The 19,161-nt window shown below is 42.2% G+C and overlaps 1 protein-coding gene across 6 annotated transcripts in view; it reads right to left on the bottom strand.

Annotated features, from left to right (window-relative positions):
• The window catches only part of SORCS2 (sortilin related VPS10 domain containing receptor 2), a 767,814-nt gene that overhangs the window by 732,604 nt on the left and 16,049 nt on the right, over positions 1-19,161 (bottom strand). The window lies entirely within an intron of this gene.

Below are 19,161 nucleotides of genomic sequence, written 5' to 3'. Positions count from 1 at the left end.
ATGATTTCAATGGAGTTACTCATGATTTACATTAGCATAAGAGAAGAATCAGGTAGAAAAAAAATATACTCAGATCCAGACCTTTTTTATTTATTTATTTATTTACATGAGTAGTCCTCTCAGGTGAACAGTCCCACTGATGTCAACAGAACTATTTGTGCAAGTAAGGATTACCCCAACGAATCGGTACTGCAAGATCTTGTTCTTAGCCTTTACCAGCTTTCACACTGATAGAATATTTGTTTCCTCAAATAGGCATTTGGAAAATGGACAGGGCAGGACGAATAAAACTCATAGTTGGGGCTGTTTTGACTGCTATTGCTTTTGCTTAATTGCCTTTGAAAGGATTTTGCTTAATTATTTAAACAGGATTTTAGGAAGAGAAAAATCCAGCATTGAGACCAGTCTTTCAGCACTTAAACATTTCCAAGGAGATTTACAGACATGATCTTTGGTGGTCTAGAACAATCAAACACAATCCCAAGCTCGAATCAAAATGTTAGCCTACTTAGGGCTTTTCATCTCCCTTGAGAAAGCATGGGCTCTTAAAAGACTTTGGCAGACTTGGCTGGATACTATGGTACTTAATATGCAACAGCAAGAGTGAACAAGCTTGTGAACAGCCATTAAATCACAATCAAGGATGCAGTATAATCAAGTCTAAAAAGAGCAACATTACGTTCGAGCATGCAGTTTGTTATCAGCTGAACACATTAAACCATTTAAAGCATTCACACATGAATATGATGAATAATTTCACAGATAGATAACACCACGATTTGAATATAAATATAAACTGGCTTTGGGTTGAAATGCCTTTTATGCTTTTAAACTGATGCCTTGCACAGTGGTTCTTGTCTTGGATGACACATACTTCACGGCTACACAAAGGTCTGAGGTAGGACGCAGGAGATGGAGGAAGAGACATTACTATTAAAGAATAAATCCCAAAATGAGAGCAGCGGGGAGGGGGGGAGGAGGGAAGCGGTAGCAAATATTTTCATCTCAGCTGTTTCCACCTGTTTAGATGAGAAGAGATGTCGCTGTCTCAATTGTAAGTGTCTGTGACAGGAAATCATGTTGCCAAGTTTATTTGGATTTCCTGTCTCCATCTGCTGGTAGGAATGCATATGACTACTGTCCAGATTAATGTAGATTACTACTATTATATTAATTTTAGAGAAAGAATGACACAGTAAAGATAAATGAGTCAGCATCAGAGCCAGGAATAATATATAAATGAATATTTTCACTTATATAGCAAGCTTTTATTCAAGGACTTCAAAGTCCATTTTAAATATTAGCTCTCACAGTAAGATTGTGTGGTTCTTATGATTATGTCCATTTTGCAGAGAGATAAACTGAAGCATGAAAAAGCTAAGGCCAGTGTTTCCAACTCTGAGTGCCTAAACTTGGTCTGAATATGAATTTAGGAGCCCAAGATTTTTAGAAGTGATTAGTGATTTAGGTGCCTCAATCTGAGGGTGACTTAAAGGGACCTGATTTTCAGAAAGTACTGAGCACCAACCCTGTGAAAATCCCTTTAGCAAGTCTCAAGTTGGGTACCTAAAATTGAGGCACCCGTAACCAGTCACTTTGAAACTCTTGGTATTAGACTACTAAATAAATCTGCTTTTATTTTACAGGTATTAAGCCCCAACTGAAGGCAGTAGGAGTTGCAGGTGCTCAGCACCTTTGAAAAATCAGGCCCATTTTTATTTAAAGGCCTAAATATACATTTCAGATGTATATCCAACATCAGATTTTGTAGTGTGTTCATACAGCACCTAGCACACTGGGATCTTGGTTCATGATTAGGGTTCCTAGGTGCTACAGTAATACAAATAAAAACAACAACAGTAGTGGCAGAGCCAACAACTGAATCCAGAAGTCCTGACTCCAAGCCTCCTCTTATAATAGTGCCTCCCCAACAGAACCCAGGGGTCCTGGCTCTCAGTCCCATCCTCTACCTACTCCATATTAAAAGGCACAAAGTGGATCTAATTAGATCACTTCCTTAAAAATTGTCTCAACTTCAATAACCCTTGAGTGTGACGGAAAACCAGCAGATAAAACAGGAGCATCCACAGCGTGTGATTGCACACCAGAGACAGTGGCACTGCCAACTAACAACAACAACATTCAGAAGACTGACTCACTGACCATCACAACAATCCACTCTTGCTAAGTCCACCAGTTCACAAAGAAGGCAAAGGAGCAGCAGTGGGGCATCTTAAAGCACTAAATAAAAGCATAGGCATGTACACAGACAAAACACAGAGATTAAATTAAAAGTGGATACATTATGCATAAAAAAATTCAAAGATTATTCAAATGCATTGGAGATTACATGTACGGTAGGGTTGGGGCAAGGGTAATTCTCAAGGTTGTGCTGTGGTATAGATCACTAAAAACAAGTTGGGAAGCACTGTATTCAGGTACTATTAGAAAATTGATTAGAAGGGGAAGACTCATGTTGGCCCACTTGAACTTTGTAGGTTCTGAATGTCTACTCCTGTTGGGTAGTTGCGTTAGGGTGACCAGACGGCAAATGTGAAAAATTGGGACAAGGGGTGGGGGGGTAATAGGAGCCTATATAAGAAAAAGACCCAAAAATCGGGACTGTCCCTAGAAAATCGTGACATCTGGTTACGCTAAGTTGGGTTCACGTTCACATTGGGGAAAACTGAGAAAGAAAAGTTCCATTAATAAACTAAGGTGAATAGTGGAACTGAAAGCAGGAGGAGTATAAAAGGAGAACATGAATAAAGGAACAGAGAGAGGAAGAGAGAAAATTTCTAATGCAAGTATAAATACAGAGGACTGGGTTACACTCATGCAACCCCCCTCTGGATTCAATGGAGTTGCACAGACATCAGAGACATTCTATACACTTCTTTGGATGTCCAGGCCACTAAGCAGCTTGCAGTAAGTGCTAAGCACCTCAGTGGATTGGGCCCTTTAACCCAAGAAAGAATTTTTCCATTGTATATGGTATGAAAAGTACTTACAAGACACATATTTGTACCAGCCTAATATTTAATAGACAGTAATGAGGCTTTATTACTGCAATAGAGCACAGATTTCTCTTAATCTGAAAAAAAATAAGCGTCTGTGTTCTTAACTGAACCAACCTTGAAAGGAACAATGTTTTAAATTACAAGGAAAAAGTTGTGCAAACTCAAACTGAACAAAACAAGTCTTATTTCACATAACTTCACAGGTTTTGCCCAGCCCTAGACATACTTAGCAACATCATATTCTACCCAGAAAAATATTTCAACTATTTTCTGTGCAATCAAACCTGAGAGGCATATGATTAGATAATATTAACACTCTGGCCTTGATCACCACATGGTGATACCCACATGGCCTTGATCACCATAATATCAGATCATCAAACATCTTAATAAATTAATTCTCACAGTAACCCTACTAGGTAGGGAAATCTTATTAATCCCATTTTACAGATATAGAATTGGAGCACAGAGTTCAAGGCCCTGGGACTCTAATGTTTCAACTTGGGCACACACAGTCATTGCACCCAAAGTATTCACTTTTGAAAATTTTGGCCTAAGTGACACTGGGCATCTGTGGCGCAGCCAGAAATTGAAGCCAGAGCTGCTGACTCTCAGTTCAAGATCCTCCTCTCTCATCCCAAGTCTCCAATCCTGCACACACTTACACACATGCTTAACCTTCAGCATGGGAGTAGTTTCACTGAAGCTCCAGTAAAGCTAAGCTTACATGTGTGTTTGCAGAACAAGGGCAAATGACAGTAGTCAAAAGTGAAAACCTGAGTGAAGGCCCACTATGAAAAACAAAAGGTGAAATACATCAAAGCTAAATCTAATATAATTTACAAATACAGCAGCAATGTACTCTGGGATGGGAGTTTTGCTCATTGTCAGACGTGTTTGAATCATGGTTGTAGCATTTTCCCAAATTAATGCTAGGTTCTTTTCCCCTTTTTATTAAAGGTTCTCTCTGCTATACACAAACTCAGTTCTTGCAAGAGGGGGAAGTATTGCCTCTTAGAGGTACCGAAGAGTGGTGTTTAATTTTCCCAGATTACTGGGTTGGGGCTCAAGATGGATGTGTATTGTGCTGTTAAGAGGGACCCCGGATATTGAATCTGCCCTTGTTGCTGCCAACTTCACCTGGCAGAAGGGTTACATAAGAGACAACATAATCAGCTGGAGCCTACATCTCTAGCTCCTTCTGTGCTTCCTCTATGTAGTGATGTAAAGACAGCAGAAGGAAGTTAGATGGCAAGGCAAACACAGATCATCTTCTCTAATTAACATCACACTCGCCTTCCTGTTTCCTGGCAACTCAGAGTTTCACTCGTCAGATGGCAAGGATCTGCTTGATTCAAATCACCAGAAATTCCTCATCACAGTTTTTATAGGGGGAAAAAAATATTAGATTATGGGGGATGGAGGTTGGTCAAATCAATATATTGTTCCAGTTCTAAAATGTATCGCCCCTTGTTTCACATAGAAGACAAAACAACCTACCCTTGTTTCAAATGAATGATGAAAAAGGAGTCAATCTGGTTGCATAGACTCTCTTTGGACATACATGATTACAGGTCTAGTTAAAGTATGAATTAATCTGGCCTGTTCTTTTTGCCAAGAATCTGTACACCCATTTGTGAACATAACAAGCAGTTAGTGCCTAGGCTATTGAGACAATAAGAAGAAATCCCCTCTATATCAGTGGTTCTCAAAGCCGGTCTGCCGCTTGTTCAGGGAAAGCCCCTGGCGGGCCAGGCCGGTTTGTTTACTTGCCGCATCCGCAGGTTCGGCCGATCGCGGCTCCCACTGGCCGCGGTTCACCGCTCCAGGCCAATGGGGGCTGCGGGAAGCAGCGCGGGCCGAGGGATGTGCTGGCTGCCCTTCCCACAGCCCCCATTGGCCTGGAGCAGCAAACCGCGACCAGTGGGAGCCGCGATCGGCCGACCCTGCGGATGCGGCAAGTAAACAAACCAGCCCAGCCCGCCAGGGGCTTTCCTTGAACAAGCGGCAGACCGGCTTTGAGAACCACTGCTCTATAGGGCTGTTAGAAAGCTTGTAAACCCTTGAACGTAAATAGGAGGGCCAATACTAAATATAGCCCTGCATAGATGGCACAGATTTAGAGTCGCACAATCAAAAAGGGTGACAAGAGACGATCCTTCTAACGTGGCCACATTGTTTGCTCTCATACAGAAAACCCTCAATAGAACAGAATTCAACTCCAGTTCTTATACCGCCCGTCACCATAGCATCCCAGCACACTTGTGTAAATCAGGAATAACTCCAATGAAGTCAATGGAAGGAGACTTGGGCCCTCTAAGCAGGTGCCATTTCTAGCTCTTTCTCTTCTGTTTTTCTGCTGTATGACCTAATCCAAAATCCCACTTAATTCAAGTCTTTTTCATTGACTTCAATAGGCTTTTTGGATCAGACCCTGTATCTCAAAGTTTCTACCTTGTAAGGGAAAGGAAGCAAGTCTGTTCAGAAAATCTTTTAAAAAGGGTTTCTTCCACTACGTTTTTCCAGGGTCACTTTAATGGAAATGACATCCCTGGGACATCTCCCATGAAAAGCTGGTCTTGGAAACTTGACAGAAGTCACTTCACCTTTGTGGCAATCTAACCACAAATCATTCTGTTAAAAATATGGTGTCCGTAACATGGTTTCACTAAATATCCCTGCTACTGGAAGCTAAGTGCTGCTAAGAGGTCCTGAATCTTAGTTTGATACCATCAGTCCTCTCAGGCCTCTGTTCTAAATCAGAACATTTTACATCGATAAGGTACTCAGAATTACACAACAGCTAGAATGTCTTCCAAGTGCTTTTGAGGCTTTCCTCCATTAGCCCAGATTATATTTCAATGCCAGAATATCCACTTCCTCCTTCTCCCCCTTCCCAAGCCCATTTCTGCAGACCAATAGATAAACCCCCTCACTTTGTTTTGCTCCGTTATCCCTACACAAGGAAAAAAATATGCCCTTTCAGTCTGGATGACTTTTATTAGAGATTAAGGAAAGCAGCAAAGAGAACCAACAAGTCTCAAAGAGCGCACATGATGTGTTACTCTGGAAGAGATACTGATTGACTCACAGCACTATTCCTGAGCAAACAGGCATGTAAACTAACATTTGAAGGTGCAGTATGCAAGACAGAATCAGACACTATTCCTTTTCTGGCTTGTCTTACTCGCCTATTAATTTCTATTATCTTCTGCCTTTTTGCTTATTAAAACAAATGGAATATGGATGGTCCACTTTAACCTTGCTTAGCACCTAGCAATGACCAGCAAAAAAAAACAAAACAAATCTCCTGACAGATTGTCAAAGCAATTACAGTACACACTTAAACTAACGGGATTTGGCGCATCATCATTTCTCCCTCCCTGCCCCATAAAAAACTCTGGTGTCTGCAGAGTTAGGGAAACAGGGGTATTCTGTTCATCTATCCCGAGCTGCAGAGATTCAAACTGTTGGTTTTGCAGAAAGGAAGCCAATGTACTAAAGGAATCAATAAACTTAAGTGTGATGAAACAACTTGCCACTTCGATTACAGTACTGTACAAATTCTAAGTCATCTTCAGACTCAAACAAAAAAAACCCGTTCTTCAACAAACCCATTGTTTAAGGAGTTACTTTAAAAGGCAACGTGCTGTTGTAAAGGATTCTTGGGCTCAGCCATAGTGTTGTTTGCATATCTCACTCATAACCTCTACTTATTCTATTGATTCAGAACCAGTTTCTCAGGGACAGTACTAACCAAAGACCACACTGTAACTGGTCCCTGTGTAGGTAAGGAGAGGGATGGAATAAGAAGCTGTCCTCCCCTCTTGCATGTTCCACACCTCAGTCAGTCACAATTGCAGGCTCTGAGCAAGGCAGCAGGATGGGACTGGAATTCCATCCCCTTACTCAAGCGGCCAGTGAAGCAGCTCAGGTGCAGAGAGGGGAGGATTCTTCACCATCCTAAAATGGATGGTGCATCACATGCAGTCCCCCTGGGAGTTATAGGCACAGACACAGGGGCGGCTCTAGCCCAGCGCGCAAGCAAGCCCCTGGCGGCGCCCCTTTCAGGGGCGGCGGGCTGGTCGGTGGACCCTGCCGCAGTCATGCGCTGAGTCCACGGAGCCCGGGATGACGGACCTGCGCACCTGCGACAGGCATGACTTCCGGGGACGGGCGTGAGGGCGACCGACCAGCCGACAGCGCGCAGCGCCGCGCTGCGCAGCTGAGCGCGCCCAGCCAGCAGCTCCGCGCAGTCATGCCCGCCGCAGGTCCGCTGCCTCCCGGTCCGGGGCGCGCCGCTCCGGCATTGCTTGGCGCGGCATTTGCACAGACATCCTGTGCACGAGTGCCTGCGGTGTTTTTAAAAACACCGTTTTCTAGAACCCCTGGAACTCCTCTGGTTTGCCAAACAGATTCAAACCATTTAGCACTGAGGTTTTAAAACACTCTCTCTAGATTATAGGAAGTTGCACAAGTGAGTGTTAAGGATTAATACTGCAGCAGGATACGACTGTGTCCTCTCCTTGGCAGTACTCGCTCACCAATGAAATGTAGCCACTGTGGTTTGTTTTGGGGGGTTTTCCCTTGTCCATACCGGATGGGATGCTCGCTGTCAGACACGGGTCTGAGTCACAAAGTTCAGATCTGGATTATTACTATTTAACAGTGTATATAGTGGTATCAGCGTATACAGAATCCCTTAGAGAGAACAATGACTTAGCACTGGCCCTGACAATGCAGTAGTCCAGTTAAATACCAGATATGACACAGGGAGAGAACATCAGGCAAAACTATTCATCTAGACTGTAGCTGGTTTGTGTGGGAGTGTGGGTTGCTGTAAAACAGATTATCAAAAGAAGTGGAGCCAAGACGCTTGGCCTGACATTTTCTACAAACACATGGTAAGAGAAAGTCACTGCATTCAACAGCTTATCTAAACAGGCAAACAAAGAGGGAGAGAAAGAAATTATTCCCATTTTAGAGATGGGAAACTAAGAGAGACAGAAAGACTAATTGATTTGTTCAAATTCAGAAAGGCCTATGACAGAGCCTTGTGGCTCTAATTGAAAGACCAGCCTTCCTCACTAGACTTATCCCTTTTCATCTCTCTGAACACACCTCTTATCCTTCAGCCTGTTCCCTACACTCCTTAAATATCAAACTTTTCTTTGCCTTCACACTGGGTGACAGATCGGTTTTCCAAGATGGCTGACCCTCTGACAGCCTCCCTACCTCTCTGTCCCTAGAGGTCTCCTAAACTGTTTTTTCAGAGGCCATTTCTTGTCCTGTGCCTACTTGACCTCAAAGAAACTCGTGCTCTCTTTCCCTCACTAATAAAGAATTTTAAGTCACCAACTCACTACATATATTCAAGAATGACTCCAAGCAGCAGCACTGTCAACCTCAGAGGTCTTTAATATTCAGCGTGCATATTACTAAATAGTCAATGCACAGTTTCTTAAGACCCTACAAAACAATTAAATCCTCACTCTTGCAGCATGCCTAGCTCTCTCCCTCTTCTCCTTCATATCTCTTGTTAAAGCCCACTCTCTTTACACAGCCACTGCTCTCCTGTGACTCCACCTGTGACAACTCTCGCATCACATCCTTTAAAAGTCTCTTCACACTATAAGTCCCTCAGTGGAGGGAACATATCTTACTCTGGGTTTGTAAAGCCCTACATGTGTGTGATGCACTATGCAATCAATATGAATAAAATCCTACTTCTTTATATCTCAGTTGTCCTGTGCTCAATCATTCTTCCAGAGACTTGGCCATTACAGCCTTCAATTATCTATAGAGATGCTTCGAGTAACCTACGCTACTTGTAGAATATGTAGTCAGCTGTGAAACATTTTCATATGAACTGTGCCACGTGCAATTAAATAGCATTTGATAGTATTATCACAGCACCCCAGATTTATAAGTTATCATATTGGTTTCTGTTACGGTGCTGGTTACTCTTTAAAGATTCTTATCATCTGTACCACCTTACGTATTGGCTGCCATAATACTTTAGTATTAGCCCCCTCACTATTCCTTGCTAGTCTTGTATTCAGACATGGCTTTAACTTATTTTACATAGCTTGTGCATGATCGTAGCTCAGTTTTATCTTTCTCTAGGAAGTTGCTTTTGGATTCATGCACAGGGAAGGAATTGTGTATTTGTGAATGTTATTGCAACACATTGTTTCAGGATCTTTACGAGCAGCAGTGACAATTTACACCACTCAAATTCCACAGAGCTGACTGAAAAGAACTAGGGCCACTTAAAGGCTGTACAGTAAAGGGAGATGCCTGCTTCTAAACTGCTACCACATACAGAACACTAATATTTGTTGCCTGTTATTGCAGTAGCACCTAGAGAGACTCCTAACCAAGATGAGGGATTGTGTTAGGTGATATATGAACACATAGTAAGAAAGTATCTCTGCTCCAAGTGCTTACACTCCTCATAGGCAATATAGGCAAAGAGGGAAGCAAGGGATGCAACATACAAGCAGAGTGACCAGGGTAATGGTTTGCAAACATTATTTCCATGCTTTCTGAGGGAGGACTGGGAGGGAAGAAGATGAAGGGAAGATTAAAATATTTATGCACAGAAACACTCGATTAGTATGCAAGTTAGAGATACAACAGAAAACAGAAGCAGAAAATTCACACTTTAATGGTGAAAAGCCACCTGTAACATCTGCTCTCCAATACCTATGCAATAGAATAACACATTTAAGAGTCAGAGAAGGCAGCACACAAAAAAAGTGCAAGGGACGGAGGAGTGTTAGTAGCTGGACTGCTGCAGAGTTATTTTGGGGACCAGGTTTTCAGAATTCGTTGTCTAAATTAAGCTCTCAAAAAATCTGTGCATGAAAAACAGGTAATCGTTCTCACGAGGGAAAAAAAACAGGTAACTGCTCACATCAATGATAGGTGTGGGTACCTTCAAAGGCTGAATCCTCCCCAGCAGCACATTGCCAGGCACAGTTGGGAAGGGGATTAACGTACACACCAGTTTTGTAAACACAGCATAGGCAGCCAGTTTTGCAAACATGGCTGTAAGAGTGCATAAGGCAACTTCTACTGAAAGACAGCAAAAGACTGTAAAAAGGTTTGCAGGCATCCAAGAGACTTCCTTATGTTTCTATTCTTTAATTCCTGTTCTGTAATTTTCCCACAAAGCGCCTGCTGGGTTCTGTTCTCATAGCAGTGTATGATGGATTTTTGTATATAACTCTACACACATCAAGAAAATGCTATACACATACCCATGTCATATCCAAGCTATACTACTGTAAAATGTACGCCTAATTGGGCTTTTCTTTAAACTGATTTGGAGGCTACGACTGCAGCAGAACCTAGGATGGAGCAATGGAGCCCCCAGAGAACTGGAGTGGCGGTCAATACTGCAAATTCAATTCAGGGCCTTAGTGTTAAACAAAGCCCTTCATTATCTAAACTTTAAGCACTTCTATAGTCAACTCTGAGGCTATAACCCTGCCCAGCAGCTAGAATTGGCCAGAGTGGGTCCCTAGGTTCAGTCAAGAATGGGCTGGGGGCAAGATCATCTCAGTCAAGGGAACTGGGCTGCAGCAGTCCATCCCAGAGGTAGTCTGCCAGGCTTCCTTTTTGGCTGACTTTAGCATTCTGCAAGCCCCATTTATTTCAGAGGCTCATTCCAGACCAATTTTATACCTCCTTTTGTTTTAAATAGTGTCTGCTATCCGCATCCCTCCTATTTTTATGCCAGTTGGGACTAGGCTCCTCTTGTTAGTGGGTGGCTGACTTGCTTGATATTAGGTTTGCCATGTGCCCAGTTTGACAACATTTTCTGGCTGTGTAGTTGAGCTGCCTAACAAAAGACTTCTAGACTTTTTATAGCTTTGTATCATGTTTTTATATGACAGTTTCAGTAGCTGTTTTGCAACAGGCAATTTATATGTTGATTCAATCGAGGATAATACCCCGTGTTCTGTACATTGCCATCAAGAGTAAGCAATCATGACTTTGGTAATGGAAGTGAAAGGTACAGTGCAGTACCCCAAACCTAAAATATTTACATTAATTTCTCATGTGCAGCCTAGAGCAGATGGTGAAATATTCATTATTTTCCAATAAATCTTAAAATAGGGTAGCTCTTTGAAACCAAATGCATTATGACCATTAGCAATGTTAATGCAAAGCCCATTAAAAATGAATTATCTACAGATCATAAATTAAAATCCCCTTCAAGTATATCTAGGTGCAAGATAAATACAGAGGTTTATTATGTCTATAATTATAAACAGTAGGTTATTCAACATTAAACCATCTCACTATTTAACCATTTAAGGCCTACTGCAGCAATAGAGCAGTGAATCTTCTGCATAGCAGATGTGTAGATTCCAGGCCTCCAAAGGAAATAGCTTAACAGATTACGAGGTAGGTACATTTAAGGTAAATTGAATTTGTAGCCTAAACATCTTAATAATGATCTATCTAAAAATAATACAAGGGCAAAGTTAAATTCACATCCTCATTTCAGACATGGAGAAACTGAGGCACCAAGAGATTAAGACCCTGATTCTGCTCCCATCAAAGTCAACTGAAATTTTCCATCAACTTCAATGGGAGCAGGACCCAAGAGAGTATTGCCCAAGGTCACAATGGTAGAGCCAGGAATAAAACTTAAGCCTTCTAACTCCCAGCCTTGTGCTCAATTCACTAAACCACAGAGACGTCTCATTATAGAACTAAGACTTCACATGGCAGGTTTTTTAGCCCAAAGAAAAATTTTACAGCACTTCACTGCTTTGTAATTCCTCCACTGTGGAGAAATAGTTGTGTTACTTAGCAAACATCTTAAATACCAATTATTTTCTTTGCTGAACCCTGCAGTGAAGCTCATACCTAAAAGAGCTCCTGTAAAAGCATTTCTAATACTCTGCTGTTCAAACAGCACTACTCCTCATCTGCTTCAGTGATTTTCTACCCAACAGGTATAGCATTGATGTAATGAGCATTGTAAAATTTAATACAGTGCCGTATATATTTTATGGCCCTGCAGATTCAGATCACAGACCATCCAGATTGTTTTTAGAGAAATAATGCTGAATGCATTTCTAACTGCTATGAGCATGATGAGTCTTCAGAAAAACTTACAAGTTTCTTAGCAAATTAAAGCAGAGAAAAAACAGTAATGAAAATGTATTAAAAACAAATGTTTAAGGAAGGTAAACACTGTGTACTCAAAGTAGATAGTCATCCAACAGAAAACTGCACCTGTTTTGTTCAGCACAATAAAGTAAAAGCTGACATGGTAAGAAACATATACTTAAATGTATTTAGAAGGAAGAAAATCAATCTTAAAATCCCATCCCTGGCATGATACAAAGCGATAAAATTTAGGACTTTAAATCACATGGAAACTCAGTGTAAGAAACTATACTGGATTAACATGAGAAATATGACTTACCTATTTAACCTGCAACTCTGTCCCTTCCATTTATCTGAGCTACCTTATATTACCCTCATTATCACTATCAAATTTACAGCCATGAAAAACACATCACGGACCATGAAATCTGGTCTCCCCCTGTGAAATCTGGTCTTGTGTGCTTTCACCCTGTACTATACAGATTTCACTAGGGAGACCAGCGTTTCTCAAATTGGGGGTCCTGACCCAAAAAGGAGTTGCAGGGGGGTCACAAGGTTATTTTAAAGGGGTCATGGTGTTGCCATCCTCACTTCTGCGCTGCCTTCAGAGCTGGGTGGCCAGAGAGTGGCAGCCGCTGACTAAGGGCCCAGCTCTGCAGGCAGCAGGGCAGAAGTAAAGCTGGCAATACCGTACCAGGACATCCTTACTTCTGTGCTGCTGCTGGCAGCAGTTCTGCCTTCAGAGCTGGGCTCCCGGTCAGCAGCTGCCGCTCTCCAACTGCCCAGCTCTGAAGGCTGAGCCGCCGTCAGCAGCACAGAAGTAAGTATAGCAGTACCGCAACCCGCCCCTACAATAAACGTGCAACCCCCCACCCCCACCCTCAATTCCTTTTTGGGTCAGAACCCCTATAATAACATTGTGAAATTTCAGATTTAAATGGCTGAAATCATGAAATTTACTATTCTGAAATCCTATGATCATGAAATTGACCAAAATGGACCATTTGGTCTGGCCCTAATTATCACAGTACTGTAGCACATTGCAATCTTTAATGTGTCTTTACAACACTTCTGTCAGATAAGAGGGGGAAAACGCATTTTACAGATGGGGAACTGAGGCACAGATTAAGTGACTTGCCCATTGTCACAGAGGGAGTCTGTGCTACAATAAGAAATTGAACATAGATCTCCCAAGTCCCAAGCTAGTGCCTGAGCCATTGGACCCTCCTTCTATGGCAACATCACCTGCACAGGAAAGGTACAACCCACCACCACTCTGTCCCCGCACTGGCACAGAATCTACTACATTCTATTCTCATGATATTGCTAAGTCTGGGGGGAAAGCTCATAGGATTGCAAATCTCATAAGAGAGGCTGGTTTCGGAAGATTTCCAGACCAAACAGCCTCAGCTAAGCATCCATACACAATACACCCTAACCAGATTTTCAAACTGTCTGAAGTTTGTATGTCTCTATTTGTTTCCAACGCCTGCTTTGGTCTCCCCAGACCAGAAAAGAATTATGAACTTGCCCCTTCACTCACTGCTACTTGGGAGAACTGAGATGCACTGCTCATGAGCTCAGCTCTCTAAAAATGGTGCCATACCTGAGGCAAAAGGCACTTAAGAACACCCTAGGACTGTCATGTCCTGGCTCCTCTCCCTTTGTCTCAGGAGGATTCAGGGACCTCCTATCCCTGAATCTCCCTATTTACCACCTTCATTACAAACTTTCATATGGTGGTTGTATTTGTAGATATGTGTAATATAAAAACATCCTGAAAGATGTTTATATGAACAGGAAGAATCTTAGCTCAGGAAAACCATCAATACGCATACAGGTTACTTTACAAGTACATTTGATAAACAGACGAAGCCAATACATACTGTACATTTAAAGTGAGAAACTTTAAGAGGAAATACAATGGATTCTAAAATTGTACATGTATTTTTTATGTTTCCATTTTTACCTGTACAGAACCTCAGACTTTTGCTTACAACCTGATAAATAAGTGTTGAACTAGTTGATTTGTACATGTAACTTCAGTTTGCACGCACAAGTCTGAGATTTTGTGCATTCTAACACTTTAAATGTGAGAAAACCAAGACCCAGAAAACTGCAGCTGCAATTTTATAGGTCACTTTTCAAAATCCAATCAAATCATTTCATAATGGGATCACTAATCAAAAGTTAAGCCTATCACTGATATGCAAAGCTTAACTAATAAAGGACTGTTTGCGTCTCCCTAAAGTTTGAAAAAGCTATTTTAAAAAAATAAAAATAAAAAAATAACTGACCAAACCTACATCAGACAGGACTAGCCTTCATGGACCAACCAGATAAAACTTCAGCTAGGCCAGAGATCAGATTTGTGCATCAAAATCAGAGACATTTCAGCTTGGAGAGCAAACATATAGTTTCACAACTCTCTGATAGGGAAACTCTCCATCATGATGCCTTTAGGGCAGTGCTGGTTAGATTAGGTTCCCTTTGGCACATTCTCGTATATCTTAAAGACACTGCATCGGGGCGGCTCTATGTTTTATGCCGCCCCAAGCATGGCAGCCAGGCAGCCTTCAGCGGCATTTCTGTGGGAGGTCTGCCCCGGTCACGCACCTTCAGTGTGCCTGCCACCGAATTACTGCTGAAACCACGGGACCGCTGAACCTCCCACAGAAACACCGCGGAAGGCAACCTGACTGCCGCCCTCACAGCGACCAGCAGGCCGCCCCCCACGGCTTGCCACCCCAGGCACGAGCTTCCTGCGCTGGTGCCTGGAGTCACCCCTGCACTGCATTTGATTCTGCAAGGCACTGAAAGGTGTAGCACACCTTCAACTTCCATATACTAAAGCAACTCTCAGGAAACAGTCAGTATCTTGCTGGTTCAGGCCAACTGTATGCATATGTTATATACTACTGCTTTAGGTTAGTTATGTTTAGTTAACTGAATAAAGCTATCCCAGCTGAATATGCCCTGAAGCTATGGTATAAGACAGGGATCGGCAACCTTTGGCATGCGGCCCACCAGGCCAAGCACCCTGGCGGGCCAGGCCAAGCACCCTGGCGGGCCAGGCCAGTTTGTTTACCTGCCGGATCTGCAGGTTCAGCCGATCGCAGTTCCCACTGGCTGCGATTCGCCGCTCCAGGCTAACAGGGGCTCCGGGAAGCGGCGTGGGCCGAGGGATCCTCTGGCCGCTGCTTCCCGCAGCTCCCATTGGCCTGGAGCGGCAAACCGTGGCCAGTGGGAGCTGCGATTGGCCAAACCTGTGAACGCGGCAGGTAAACAAACCAGCCCGGCCCACCAGGGGGCTTACCCTGGTGGGCCGCGGGTCAAAGGTTGCCAATCCCTGGTATAAGAAACTGTCTAGTATGTTTTGGTATTGCCTTTAATCAGTCTTGAACGAAAAGAAGTATAAATAAATACAAAGCTATTGTCTTCCATGTCTCTCTTCTTGTAGCATTTAAATTCTGTCAAGCCAAAATTATTCCAAATTATTTTATGATTCTGTGGTTTAGAGTTGAAGATCCTATATTAGTTCCTGACCCTGCAACACTTACAAAGACTTAACCTGAATAAAGACTACTGAGTAAGAGTTGCAGGGTTGCCCTTGGACTGATTCATAATTTGTAGGTGTCAACGCTGAAGAATGTTCTAATTAAACACATTAGCTACTGAAGAATGGACAAACTGATAGTTTAATAGTTTGCTCCAGGGTCTTTCCAGGTATCAAAGTTAGGCTCACTGGTCTATAATACCCCAGGTCCTCTTAGTTCCCCTTTATAAAGAGAGGTACTAGGTTTGCCCTTCTCCAGTCCTAGTGGGACCTCACCTGTCCTCCAGGAGTTCTCAAAGACAATTATTAACAGTTCCAGGATTGCTTCAGCTAGTTCCTTAAGTACCCTGAGGATGAATTTCATCAGGCCCTGCCAACGTGAATACATCCAACTTATTTAAATAGTCTTTAACCTGTTCTTTCCCTATTTTGACTTGTGTTCCTTCTGCCTTGTTAATATTAATTGTGTTAAGTATTTGGTTGCAATTTACCTTTTTAATGAAGGCTGAAGTAAAATAGGCCTTAAACACCTCAGCTTTCTTGATGACAAATTATAAGCTCTCCTTCTCTGGTAAGTAAAGGACCCAGACTTTCCTTCTTCTTTCTGTTGCTCCTAATGTTCCTCTAAGAACTATTCTTATGGCCTTTTATGTTCCTTGCTAGGTGTAATGAATTTTGTACCACAGCCTAATTTTGTCCCTAAATGCTTGTGCTGTTCTTGTGTACTCCTCATTAGCAATTAGTCCATGTTGCTACTTTTTGTAGGCTGCTTTTTTATTTTCAAGTAATTAAAGAGCTCCTGATGGAGCCATACTGGTCTCTTACTATTCTTCCTATTTCTCCTTTGTATCTGGATAGTTTGCTGCCTTTAATATTGTCTCTTTGAGAAACTGCCGGTTCTCCTTATCGACTTTTCCCTTCATGTTTTCTCCCTGTAAGACCTTAACTATCAGTTTTCTGAGTTTGTTAAAGTCTGCTCTTTTGAAGTCCACTGTCCTCACTCTGCTGCTCTTACTCCTTCCTTTCTTTACAATCAAGAAGTCTATCATTTCATGGTCACTTTCACCCAAATTCCCTTCAACCTTCAGATTCACAACCAATTTCCCCATTACTCAGAATCAAGTCTAAAATGATCATCCCCCTGATTACTTCCTCCACATTCTGAAACAATAAATTGTCCCCAATACATTCCAAAAACCTATCAGACATTTTTTGTGTTCTGCCACATTACTTTTATAACAATTATATGGGCAATTAAGGTCCTCTATTGCTTCTAGGTCTTGTGTTCTAGATATTTCTACAATTTGTTCTAGAAATGCCCATCCACCTCATCCTCCTGATTTGGTACCATGACATCAACATATAACAAAGACCCTCTAAGACATTAAAAGTAATAAAAACCCAGAAAGCTGCTGTTTCCCTGCATTTCTTTCTACCTAGTCCTCTGAGGTGCTCTTTCCCCACAACCCCTCTGGGGTTGGCCCTTCTTCCACAGCTAGAACCCCAGGCTTATTTTCTCTTCTTCTCCCTCTCTGCTCTGAGGGAGTGACTGCAAAATCTCTCCCTGCAGCCTCTTTCTGCCGCACACTTCCTGGCTTTATAATCCAACCCACTCCTGCCCAGCTGGGCTTCCTTTTTTTTTTTCTCTCCATAGAATATCAGGGTTGGAAGGGACCTGAGGAGGTCATCTAGTCCAATCCTCTGCTCAAAGCAGGACCAATCCCCAGACAGATTTTTGCCCCAGATCCCTACATGGCCCCCTCAAGGACTGAACTCACAGCCCTGGGTTTAGCAGGCCAGTGCTCAAACCACTGAGCTATCCCTCCCCCTAGCTCCTCCTAGCTCTCCCACTAGGAGGTGATTGGCTACAAATTGGCCCCTCAGGCCCACACTAACCCCTTCAGGGCCTGCTGGGGTGCACATCCCATCACACACAGGTTCCTCCTTTTTTTTTCAAATGAGAATTATAGAAGAAACCAAGATTTAGGAGCTAGATCTACAGCTGATGTAATTTAATATTGCTTCATTGAAGTCAATGGCACTAGGCTGATTTATACTAGCTGAGAATTCCCTGGGGCCTAGAGATAGATAGCGCACTAGATTGTCACACACTAGAATGATTTAACTGCTGCCCTTCTAGCAAAATTTTAAAACTATCGAGGAAGAGCTAGATACCTTTTTAAGAAGATCATGAGACATTCATAAATGAGAAAAGACAAGAAGGTTTTCAAATGACCTTTGCCCCTAGCCTGTCCCAAAATCCTTGGGGACAGACAGGCAATAGTCAGGCCTTTAAAACAAAACAAAACAAAACACTAACTGGGCTTCAAGTCACTGCCGTGACTCTCCATTTGATCAGAAAGTTGGTGGGATTCTTTGTTTGGTTTTTTAAACATTTCCACCAACAGTTTTTATTGAACCAGCAAACCAAGCCTAATTATGCCACAGAAGCCTTGAGCTAACAAGAAGCAAAGCTTGTGTACATCAAAACAGCTTTCCAACACAGCACAAGGAAAGATCGACTATTTAAAGTCAAGCATTCAGACATCAAAGGCATCCATTTCTTAATGATTTAGAAAGGGCCAGACATTTGAATAATGTCAGGTAAACTTTCATAAATAAAAGATGAGACCTCACTTGTAGTTAAGAGCATCTACCACTCATGTACGAAGAGACTAATGCCTTGAATTCAAGATTCATCCTCAAGGAGACAAGACTGTCCATTTAACTAGCATTAATCCAACTTCAGATAACTGGAGAAAACATTCAGGACATGTATCCTGTCTTTCCAATGAATGAATTATTAAAATATTTCTAAAAAAAATGCTTCAATACACAACAGCAAAAAGACATCAAGATGACAGTTTTTCATGTATGTTTCACCCCCTGAAACAACAGTCTCTAACCCAAGAGACAATACATGTATCTCACTAAGTCGGAACCGGCTACTAGATTTTAAGAGCAAATGAAAACAATAAGTTATTTTAACAATGGCACACAGCAGGGCGTGGCAATGCTTTTTAATGTCACCATAACCCTCATAGTCTTATTTGCTATTTTTAAGAGACTCTGCTGGAAATAAGATACCACTTAAATCAAACTATTTAGGGATCATTTTCAAGATTCTAAGCTCTGGCTACAATGTCTAATATTTCTACAGCTTAGAATATTCAGAAGCCAAAGCTCCAACTTAGTGAGATACATGTATTGTCAATTTGGGACACGAGGGGTGTCATTCTGTCTGCAGTGTGAGTGCCAACCTCAGGGCAACCTTTTTTGACTGCCCTGTCAAAAAGCAGGGCAGTCACCCCAAACTGGTGATATGTTCTATAATTAGATTTCATCAACCCAGTAACAAATGTGAACTCCTGATATAACATAACAGTCTTACCACGGAGTCAGACGGTCCCCTTGGGCATTCCAGTCTATCTTGCTACTCAGGCAAGCTGGACT

This window comes from Mauremys reevesii, linkage group 5 (assembly GCF_016161935.1).
Source record: "Mauremys reevesii isolate NIE-2019 linkage group 5, ASM1616193v1, whole genome shotgun sequence".
In the NCBI taxonomy this organism is placed as follows: Eukaryota; Metazoa; Chordata; order Testudines; family Geoemydidae; genus Mauremys; species Mauremys reevesii.
This window is presented reverse-complemented; position numbering and strand designations above follow the sequence as displayed.